The 10,751-nt window shown below is 48.9% G+C and overlaps 1 protein-coding gene across 1 annotated transcript in view; it reads left to right on the top strand.

Annotated features, from left to right (window-relative positions):
* The first annotated feature begins 1,479 nt into the window (after window positions 1-1,479).
* SLC45A1 (solute carrier family 45 member 1) overlaps window positions 1,480-10,751 on the top strand; it is an 84,220-nt gene continuing 74,948 nt past the window's right edge. Inside the window, exon 1 of the mRNA XM_064171777.1 lies at window positions 1,480-1,607. The gene's annotated coding sequence lies outside the window, so the exon portion shown is untranslated. The remainder of the gene's footprint in view (window positions 1,608-10,751) is intronic.

Below are 10,751 nucleotides of genomic sequence, written 5' to 3'. Positions count from 1 at the left end.
CATGTTTGCTCATTAAATCTGCACGTCTGACTGGTACTGCCATGCAAATGTCGACCAGATGACGGAGAGATTCTTTGTCCTAGAATCCAGAATAATCACTTGCTTTGTAAATGGGCATGATGGAGCATACAGGAAAAGCTGTGTGCTCTTGGGCTGTGCTACTGCTTCGCAGCGTTAGAATGAAAATGCTTCCATTAGGCTTCCAGAAATCCTCTAGCTCTAAAGCCTGCAACCATCCTCTCCTCATTGATGGTTAAAAAATTTCCTTTGGGATTCTCAGTGTTCCTTGTAATCTTACAGAGCTGCTGTTCTGAATCAAAGGAATCCCCTGAATGCAAGTGAGAGTGTTTCTGGTGGTGCTTCTTCAGTGAAAATTTCATCTGCTGAGTGTTTAAAGAGACTTCTCCCACTATTAACTGTGTGGTTTGACTCAGGACTACAGCCCTGGACATTTAAAGACCTTTATTTTTTGACAGATGATAAATTTAAAGTGTAATTTTGTGACTTAATCCTTCCAGTCGAGTAACAAAATAGAATGTTCCTTAAATATGCATTTTTATTTGTGGTGGAAGACTTAGTGAAAAGAGAACATGTTCCTTTCTAAAGCATCAGGGAAGTTCCCCATGCATAGCTCTCTGAATCAATCTGTCTCCTAGATTCTGACCAGAAATGCCCAGAGTACATTTTCAGGCTTCTGATAGGAGCTTTTGAAGTCTTGTGCCTTGTAGCACCACATTCTTGAGACAAACCATTTTCTGCTAAAGGACACTTAAAAGTATTAGCCTAAATTAGGGCTACCAAGATGCTCAGAGGGCTGGAGCAGCTCTGCTACGAAGACAGGCTACAAGAGTTGGGGGTCTTCAGCCTGGAGAAGAGAAGGCTTCAAGGAGACCTTAGAGTGGCCTTCCAGTATCTGAAGAGGACCTATAGGATGGCTGGGGAGGGACTATTGAGAAGGTCTGGTAATGACAGGACAAGGGGTAAAGGGTTTGAACTGGCAGAGGGGAGATTCAAACTAGATGTTAGGAAGTTCTTTGCAGTGAGGGTGGTGAGACACTGGCACAGGTTGCCCAGGGAGGTTGTGGAGCACAGAAGCACCTAATGTTAGCTTTGATCATATTGAATGATTCTGTGCTCCACAACCTCCCTGGAGGTGTTCAAGGCCAGGTTGGATGAGGTCTTGAGCAACCTGTTCTAGTGGGATGTGTCCCTGCCTATGGCAGGGGGCTGGAACCGAGTGATCCTTGAGGTCCCTTCCAACCTAAACCATTCTATGATTCTAAATTGCCTGCCAGTTCCTTTAAATTAATGTTTTATTAAACAGTGATCACAATTCCTTCAGACAGCTTGGAAACAGAGGTGTTGGTTCGGTTTTGGTTGTCTTGTTTTTTGTTAGGGTCGAGCAACAGCTGTGGGCACTTAGAGCCTATCATGACGCAGGAGCTCCCTATAAGCTGAGGCTCAGGGGCAGCTGTGGCTATTGATGGGCTTCACTTGCTCAGGGAGCATGGCAGTTTGGTTTTGGACCTGCTCCAGAGTTCTTTTGCTCCAGAACTGCTGGCTGAAGCACTTGCTTCTACAGGACCTTCTCGGCATTCCGTGCTCAGGTACGTGGGGCTGTACCCTTCGCTGGTGCTGCCCTGTCCGGCGTCTCTGAGGCTTTTAGGCTCTGTTCGTGCGTTGTAGAGAAGCTGCTGCTGTTGCTCCCTGGCGGTCAGTACCTCTGTGTTTGCTCTTTTAGAGGCGTTCGCAGTTCCTCTTTTTCGACCCGTTTGGTTTCCTCGTGTTGTTAAGTTTCAATGAGTTATTTTGGGAGAGTGGTCTCCCTGGAGTTGGGCATTGGACACCTGGCACTCTACGGGCTGTGAGCTCGGGGAGCTGCCTGCCTGCACGGAAACGGTTCCAAGTTGCAGGGAGCTCTCCTGGGAAAGCATTGCTGGCTTCCACATGCGTGCACCTCTAGCCTCAGACTCCCGCTTTCTCCTGCATTGTTTTGTATGCAGATAGAGAAAAAAGCCTTCTGCTGCCCAAGTCACCAACTGGGCAGGGATAGTGCCTGGCAGATTGGCAGCAGCTGCCCTGAGCGGCGCTCGTTAGCACGGCACTGCCAGGTGTGCTTTTGACCGGGAATCTGCTGCTGGGCCAGGAATTGCAGGGGGATGTTGTTAGGAAGTTGTTGGCAGAGAGAGTGATTGGCACTGGAATGGGCTGCCCAGGGAGGTGGTGGAGTCGCTGTCCCTGGAGGTGTTGAAGCAAAGCTTGGCTGAGGCACTGAGTGCCATGGTCTGGTTGATTGGATAGGGCTGGGTGCTAGGTTGGACTGGCTGAGCTTGGAGGTCTCTTCCAACCTGGTTGATTCCGTGAAAAGAAGGTGCATCTATCACTAATGACCTGTTGCTTGGTTGCACTTCCACCGAGTTTTGCAGAGGAGCGCTTAGCGCTTTTCCTTCCTCTGAGCTGTGCAGAGGGAAGATGAAGCTCCCAGGGACGCGCATGGACTCCCAAGGACAGGGGCTTTGCCGTTGGCTTTCACATCCCCTGGGGCAAAGTGCGGAGGCGAGGTTTGGGTTTTGACTCCTTCGGCCTCGGAGGACTACGGGGTGTTAATGATCCCAATGGGGTGTTTTAAGGGAAAAAGGGAGGAGTTCCTGCCCGGCCCCGCGGGGCCATGCTCGGGCAGGCTGGCAGCCGGCAGCGGCTCTGGAGCGGGCTGGGCCGGCAGCGCCCCCCGCCGGCCGCCTGCCCGCCCTGCCGCCGGCTCCGGGCATCGCCGCGGCTGCTGCTCTGCGCCGGCTGTGCCTGTGGGGCTCCCGCAGGAGCCGGCGGGCTGCGGCTTCTCTAGCTGCGAGTGCGAAGGTCTGGGCCACTTCGGGTTTAATCTTCGGCCTCAGCGAGCTGTCCGGAGCCAAAGGCAGCGAGGCTGTCCGCGGCTCGTTGCGCGGCTTGGGCACGCCAAGGTTCCGCCTCTGGCTTGCGCTCCTTACTCCTTTGTGCGTGACCGAGTGGCCCATCGTAAAGCTGGGGCATTAGCTGTAAACCGGCCCCCTTCTGCCTTGTACTGCTCCGGGGCATGCAATAGCATCCTGCCTTACCGAGGAGAATGCTGCTGCTCAGGTTGCTCTGATGAAGCTCAGGTGGCAGGAGAAGTGTGGCCCGGGAGCGGCAGCATGTCCGCAGCACCTTGCGGCAGCTCCTTAGGTCGTTAGCAGCCTGAGAGGCTGAGCAGCCCTGAGCTAACCCTTGTGTCCTGTGTGTTAAGCAGAGGCTGTGCCTGCTGGCTCTGTCTCAGTCGGCTAGCAGCCTGCTGCTCCAGCGGAGAGGTGACCTGGGGAGCCACCGAAGCCTTGGCTGTTGCCACAGACAGCTCTGTTGTGCTGCATCCAGCGCAGGGCACCGTGTGGCTAATAGATCCTGCGGAAGAAAATGGCCTAACGTGACCTCCTCATCATAGAATCAAGCAGGTTGGAAGAGAGCTCCAAGCTCATCCAGCCCAACCTAGCACCCAGCCCTGTCCAGTCAACCAGACCATGGCACTAAGTGCTCCAGCCAGGCTTGGCTTCAACACCTCCAGGCACAGCGACTCCACCACCTCCCTGGGCAGCCCATTCCAATGCCAATCACTCTTTCTGGCAAGAACTTCCTCCTAACATCCAGCCTAGACCTCCCCTGGCACAACTTGAGACTGTGTCTCCTTATTCTATTGCTGATTGCATGGCAGAAAAGACCAACCCCACCTGGCTACAACCTCCCTTCAGGTAGTCCTTAAAGCTGTGTATATTTGGACTGACAGTCTTTAACAGAACAAGAGGAGTAGAGCATTTAACTTGAAGCTAAACAGTTCATCATTCAGGCTTGCCCTTCATCTTCAGCCCCCCATGCCAGTTCTCCATCAGGCTGTGTATAAGGGAGGAGCTCTCTGGTACTTGCCTCGCTGCCATCCAGTTTTGTCTCAGACAGGGCTGTCCATCCCTGTGGCTTTTAATGAGGTCACCATTTCAGTTCCTTGGGTTTTTTTTCAGCCTGGAAAAGACAGCCCTCCCTCCCACCAGCAAAAAGCAGTTTAGGCTATCTTGGAATTCCAGGAGCAACAGAATGTGTCAGGGTGTGTGCTGTAATCTCATCTCCACCCCGAGTTGTTAGGAGACCTCTGCGTTGCCACGTGCCTGTCGCTGTGCTGGGGTGATGGAGGCTCTGCATCATAAGAGCACACTTCCAATTCAAATTGCTTAAGCTCTAAGTGCAGGGGTGTGCAACCAGGATGCAGGAGAGCTTCTCTTGAATAACTTGTCAACGTGATAGACGACACATGAAGTCACCAGGTGCAACCTAATATGGTCGGGAGTCTCGGGTTTCCTCTGGGCCTTGCTTAATACCCAGCAGATGACAACACAGAGATTGCAAGGCAATGAGTAACCTCACAGAGCTCCTCTTGCTGCTCACTGGTGTCTCCTCTGTGCCTTGCCGTGCAGCAGTTGGACTCAGTGTGGCATAAGCTGATGTGGTCCTTAGTGTGAACTTCCCTGGAGTAACCTCCTCTGGTAAGCTCCTCAAGAGCTTTATAGCTGAACACTGCTGAGTGTATAGGGCTGTTTGTGTGTGCCAGTGGCCTCCCAGAAGGGTACTTGGGAGCACTGGCTGTGCCCTGGGAATTGTTGTGAGCGTAGTAAACACACTGACAAAGGTAAAAGAAATAGTTTAGGTAACAGCAGTGTGTCTGTATATGTCACCTGGGGAGTTGGTGGTGGACAGGAGCTCATTAGTCTTCTGTGTCATAGAATCAAGCAGGTTGGAAGAGACCTCCAAGATCATCCAGGCCAACCTAGCACCCAGCCCTAGCCAGTCAACCAGACCATGGCACTAAGTGCCTCAGCCAGTCTCTTCTTGAAGACCTCCAGGGACGGTGACTCCACCACCTCCCTGGGCAGCCCATTCCAATGCCAATCACTCTCTCTGTGGAAAACTTCCTCCTAACATCCAGCCTAGACCTCCCCTGGCATAATTTGAGACTGTGTCCCCTTGTTCTATTGCTGGATGCCTGGGAGAAGAGGCCAACCCCCACCTGGCTACAGTGTCCCTTCAGAGACTTCACCTGTGGAGGGTCTCACAGTATTTTGTCACAGTGGCTGAGTGTGCAGTGGTTAGCATCCTCAGGCAGATTCAGGGTGGTGATGGTGCCAGGTGGTAATCTGGCATGGTTTTTCCTCTCATGTTTTATGACAGTATGTTTGCCCTCTTCTTCCTTTGTGGCTTTCACATGCTAACAAGTTGCAGGCAACAGGTTTAATCTTCAGCAGGTTTTAAAACACAGAAGGGAGAATCTCTTCCTCTGAATCACTTTGTAAGGAAATGAATAGCAGTAAATAGTTCCCATGTTTCAGTGGCACACCACTTAAAATTTGGAATACCTAACACCTCTTTCCAAAATTAACCACAACCTGGGATCAAGGTGCATACCAGCATACAAATAATACAGCAAACAGTCTGTGAGCCATCATGGGTGTGGTTTCCATAGATGATTCAGAAAAAATAATGAGTTGTGTGGATGAAAATAGGCATTTGGGCGGGGATTATGCAAGGGCCTGAATTACAGCGCAGGATGGGTGGGGGTAGCACCTCTTTCAGCTTACAAATGCTAATCACGAGCTAGGGAGTCAGAAATCTCAGCAGTGCTGGTTAACAAATATTAATATGTATAATGAAGCATGGCATGCTGGATTTTTTTCACTGCCAAGGAGCTATGAGAGACAGAATGTTGGTTATGTGTTTTTAGTTTGGAGCGAAGGTAACTTGCGTTGGAAAGAAAAGATTAGGCTGCTTAAAACAAACCCCAACAGCACCAGGGCCACCTAACTGCAGAGACCCTGCAAGCAGATGAAATGATGCATCTGGTTACCTCCACCTCAGATTTCCTTCTGGATGATAATCTAGAGACTATGTATTTAACATTCAGTTTGTAGGGCTATAAGAAGTATATACCCTGCTCTAGGGTAGGGTGTCCCTGCCCATGGCAGGGGGGTTGGAACTAGATGACCTTTGTGGTCCCTTCCAACCCTGACTGATTCTGTGATTCTAAAAAGTGTTTCTAAGAGCCACAGTCTCTAATCATAAGGTTGAAGGGTAGGAATTTCACTGTGAGTGATCAGATCAGCATCTTAACCCTGAGTTCCTGACAAGGCTCAGTTTGAACACCAGCTGCAGCTACTCCCTGCTTTAATAACTGCCCTTACAAAATTTGTGTCTTTGCCCTAGCCTGGATGGATGTTTTACTTCATGGTGTCAAGCCTACCACTTCACTTGGACTGCTTGAAACAAAACCAAGGCTGCAGAATCGCAGAATCAGTCAGGGTTGGAAGGGACCACAAGGATCATCTAGTTCCAGCCCCTCTGTCATGGGCAGGGACATCCTACCCGAGATCAGGCTGGCCACAGCCTCACCCAGCCTGGCCTTAAACACCTTCAGGGATGGAGCCTCAACCCCCTCCCTGGGCAACCCATTCCAGCCTCTCACCACTCTCCTGCTCAACAACTTCCTCTACATCCAGGCTGGATCTCCCCACCTCCAGCTTTGCTCCATTCCCCCCAGTCCTGTCATTCCCTGACAGCCTTAAAAAAATCCCTCCCCAGCTTTTTTGTAGCCCCCCCCCCCTTCATAGTGAAAGGCCCCAAGAAGATGCACTTCACAAAATAAGATCCACTTTACAAAAATGCATTTAATCTAAACTCTGTGATCTTCTGTGACCAACTTTATTCAGAGGTCTTCTTTTCTTTTTTACTTCCCACAAGCAAATGTGCAATTATTTTATTGCCTTTCTCTTTTAATAAATCCCCACATTGACTGTTGACATTAAGCTGCTCAAATTAGTGTCACAATAGGAATTTATAATTACCTGTATAATTTAATTGATGGGCTTTTTTTTTTGTGTTTAAGTATGGGTTTTAACTCAGTGTGAGCTCTTCTGCAGTTTCAGTGCAGTATCTGTGTGTCTGAGCCAGTCTGGGAGTGGACAGAAAACTAACAGCAACAACCATTGGCTAATTGGAATGACCTGGGAATCCAATCCTGGTGTCAGAATGCTTTCACATCAGGTGGATTTTTCTGCTCTGCTTTAGCTCTTATGACTCAAGAGAGACTTGATGGTCTCAAGGGTTTTTTTTAATGACCTCCCATTACATCTGTGTGTTAGTTCCTGATGTTAGCTAAGAGCAAGTTAACATGATGGAGAATTAAAGCTAATGTTTTTTTTAAGTCATCAGATAGTAACACTGCTTCTTCCTTTCAGGAAAAGGGGTACTGAGACAGGCTCTGTTCTTCAGTTACTAGCTGGACTCAGCTGCAGCACAGGAGGTGAAAAGGGGTACTGAGACAAAGATCCTGTCCTTAGTTACTAGCTGGACTCAGCTACAGCACAGGAGGTGAAAAGGGGTACTGAGACAAAGATCCTGTCCTTAGTTACTAGCTGGACTCAGCTGCAGCACAGGAGGTGAAAAGGGGTACTGAGACAAAGATTCTGTCCTTAGTTACTAGCTGGACTCAGCTGCAGCACAGGAGGTGAAAAGGGGTACTGAGACAAAGATTCTGTCCTTAGTTACTAGCTGGACTCAGCTGCAGCACAGGAGGTGAAAAGGGATACTGAGACAAAGATTCTGTCCTTAGTTACTAGCTGGACTCAGCTGCAGCACAGGAGGTGAAAAGGGATGCTGAGACAAAGATCCTGTCCTTGGTTACTAGCTGGACTCAGCTACAGCACAGGAGGTGAAAAGGGATACTGAGACAAAGATCCTGTCCTTAGTTACTAGCTGGACTCAGCTGCAGCACAGGAGGTGAAAAGGGATGCTGAGACAAAGATCCTGTCCTTGGTTACTAGCTGGACTCAGCTGCAGCACAGGAGGTGAAAAGGGGTACTGAGACAAAGATCCTGTCCTTAGTTACTAGCTGGACTCAGCTGCAGCACAGGAGGTGAAAAGGGATACTGAGACAAAGATCCTGTCCTTAGTTACTAGCTGGACTCAGCTGCAGCACAGGAGGTGAAAAGGGATACTGAGACAAAGATCCTGTCCTTAGTTACTAGCTGGACTCAGCTGCAGCACAGGAGGTGAAAAGGGATACTGAGACAAAGATCCTGTCCTTAGTTACTAGCTGGACTCAGCTGCAGCGCAGGAGGTGAAAGGGGATGCTGAGACAAAGATCCTGTCCTTAGTTACTAGGTGGACTCAGCTGCAGCACAGGAGGTGAAAAGGGATACTGAGACAAAGATCCTGTCCTTTAGTTACTAGCTGGACTCAGCTGCAGCACAGGAGGTGAAAAGGGATGCTGAGACAAAGGCTCTGTCCTTAGTTACTAGCTGGACTCAGCTGCAGCACAGGAGATTCCACCTTGGCACAAGGGGAAACTTCTTTACTGTAAGGCTCCCAGAGCCCTGGCACAGACTGCCGAAAGAGGTTGTGGAGTCTCCTCTGGAGACTTTCAAGGCCTGTCTGGATGTGTTCCTCTGTGATCTGTGCTGGATTGTATGGCCCTGCTCTGGCAGGGAGGTTGGACTGGATGATCTCTTTGGGTCCCTTTCAACCCCTGACATCCTGTGGTCCTGTGATCAGCTCATCTAAGCTGATTTGTTAGTATGAAACTCACAAAGCAGAGGGGGTCTTAAGCCAGCACTGGAGCAGCAGTGCTAAGCAGTACTGACTTGCACGGGGTAGATGTGATAGATGCTTCTTGCTCCCACTGCTTACTTGAGTGGGATTTTGCTTGTGGCACAGTTTTGAGCCTGAGGTCACCCCACCTCTCCTTCCCACAAACTTTGCTGCCAGCCCCATGATTGAGGTCTGCTCAGTGATCATGGGTTCACTGTAGGGCTGCTCTGGATCTAGACCTCTGTAGTTTGTTTGCAGCCCAACTTGCTCTGCCACACGGTGGCTGCCTCCTGGGACCCATGGGTCCTTCGCTGATGTGGCTGGGTCGTCACAACAGCATTGCTGAGGCAAGAAAGAGACTGCTTGGGTGGGTGTGTGAGCAATAAGCACAGCCCACTGGAATCAAAAGGCTGTGGGAAGCATTACCTTTACCTAAATGCACATCTTGCTTCCCTGCTTTAACTCAAATTCCTTGACTCTTCAGACTTGGGCATAGCAAGTCATAATTGCTTTGAAGTGTGATTATTCCAGTCAAATCTCTCTGGCAAGGGGCTTCCTCCTCAGAGGCAAGCTGTCAGGCTTTGCCTAGGTAAGGCCAAGATCTAAATAGTCAAATCTGATCAGGCTGTTGCAAAAGCATGTTGTGTCCTGACAAGTCTTATCATGTGCCAGGGAATGAGTAGAGAAGTATCTTCTGGCCAGAACTTGCAGAGCTTCTCCCACAGCTCTACAAGCCTTAATTACTCACCTGGAAAACAGAACACAGATTTTGGATCGTGCAGGCTTTGTCCCTCACAACACAGCAGTTAAGGATTCCACCTGCCTGTGTCAGTGATCTCCTCACCATCACCTAGAGACAGCTACTGAATCGTAGACCATTTGGGGCTGAGTCCTCAGTGAAACCTTATTGCTTTGGATTTTTAAAGGGCAAGTGGCCAAGTCATTTAAATGCTGTAAGATTAGCCTATAAATGACTTTCCTGCTGCTGAAGAGGGACATGAGCTCTGTAGCTTGTCTGAATGCCTTGCTTGCAGCCAAGCTATTTTCTAGTTGGGTTCAGCCTCTTTTATTTCAGCTACAGTTGCACTAAACTCAGTTTCATTGTTCGACTGCTGGAGACTTAGCACTACTGTGCTGTTACTGAGCTAACACACAGTTGGAAAGATAGCATCACTACAGAGTAACTTCATTGTATTTGTGATACTTGAGTAGTAGACAACACCAATAATTGCAGGAAAGGAGCATGCAGTTCTCTGTCATTTTTGTCCTGGGGGAAAAAAAGTAGGAAAAAGTAAGGATAACTATTTGTGATACTTGAGTAGTAGACAACACCAATAATTGCAGGAAAGGAGCATGCAGTTCTCTGTCATTTTTGTCCTGAGGGGGAAAAAAAGGTAGGAAAAAGAAAGGATAATTTAATTGTATTTTTTGATACTTGAGTAGTAAATATCAATAATTGCAGGAAAGCAGCATGCAGTTCTCTGTCATTTCTCTCCTAGGGGAAAAAAAAAGGGTAGGATAAAAGTGTTTCATGCCTTTGGAATTTCAGAGAGGGTTGTCTAAGGCCATCCAAAAGCATGTTTTATAAGGCTTTGAACTTTTTCAGTGCTGTAAATATGAACATAGTTTGTACTCAGTAGATCTTACTCTAAGGAAACCAAAAAAGTCTTGATGCTAAATTAGCAGAAGAAAGTTTTAGCCCAAGAACTAAGCAACTTCAACTGCTAGCAGAAGTGCTGGGCTGTAGGGCTGGGGAAATGGTAACCCCCTTCCATTTTATACCCAAGATGTGTTCAGCTTTTAGTCTCTTGAAGTCTCTTTGGTTTACCTTGTGCAAGTACTAAGCACTAGCATCAGGCCCTCATGAAATGCTATGAGATAGGACAGGAGGCTTACCCAGTCCCTGCATTCACAAAGAGAGGAGGAGATGTGGCAGCAGGTGTGATGGCTTGCTCACAGTTTTACTTCAAGTGTGAAGCCTCCTACATCCAGGGAAGTGAGAATGCCCATCGAGATGGGTTCACTTTGCAGTGTGGGCACACTAGCCACGTGGCTTTTGCCCAAATCAGTCTCACTGAGAGCAGGGTTACTATGCTTACTATGGGTATATGTATGGGGAA

This window comes from Pogoniulus pusillus, chromosome 36, assembly GCF_015220805.1.
Source record: "Pogoniulus pusillus isolate bPogPus1 chromosome 36, bPogPus1.pri, whole genome shotgun sequence".
NCBI classification, from domain to species: Eukaryota; Metazoa; Chordata; class Aves; order Piciformes; family Lybiidae; genus Pogoniulus; species Pogoniulus pusillus.
Note: the sequence above shows the minus strand (reverse complement) of the source record. Positions and strands in the feature narration are given on the sequence as shown.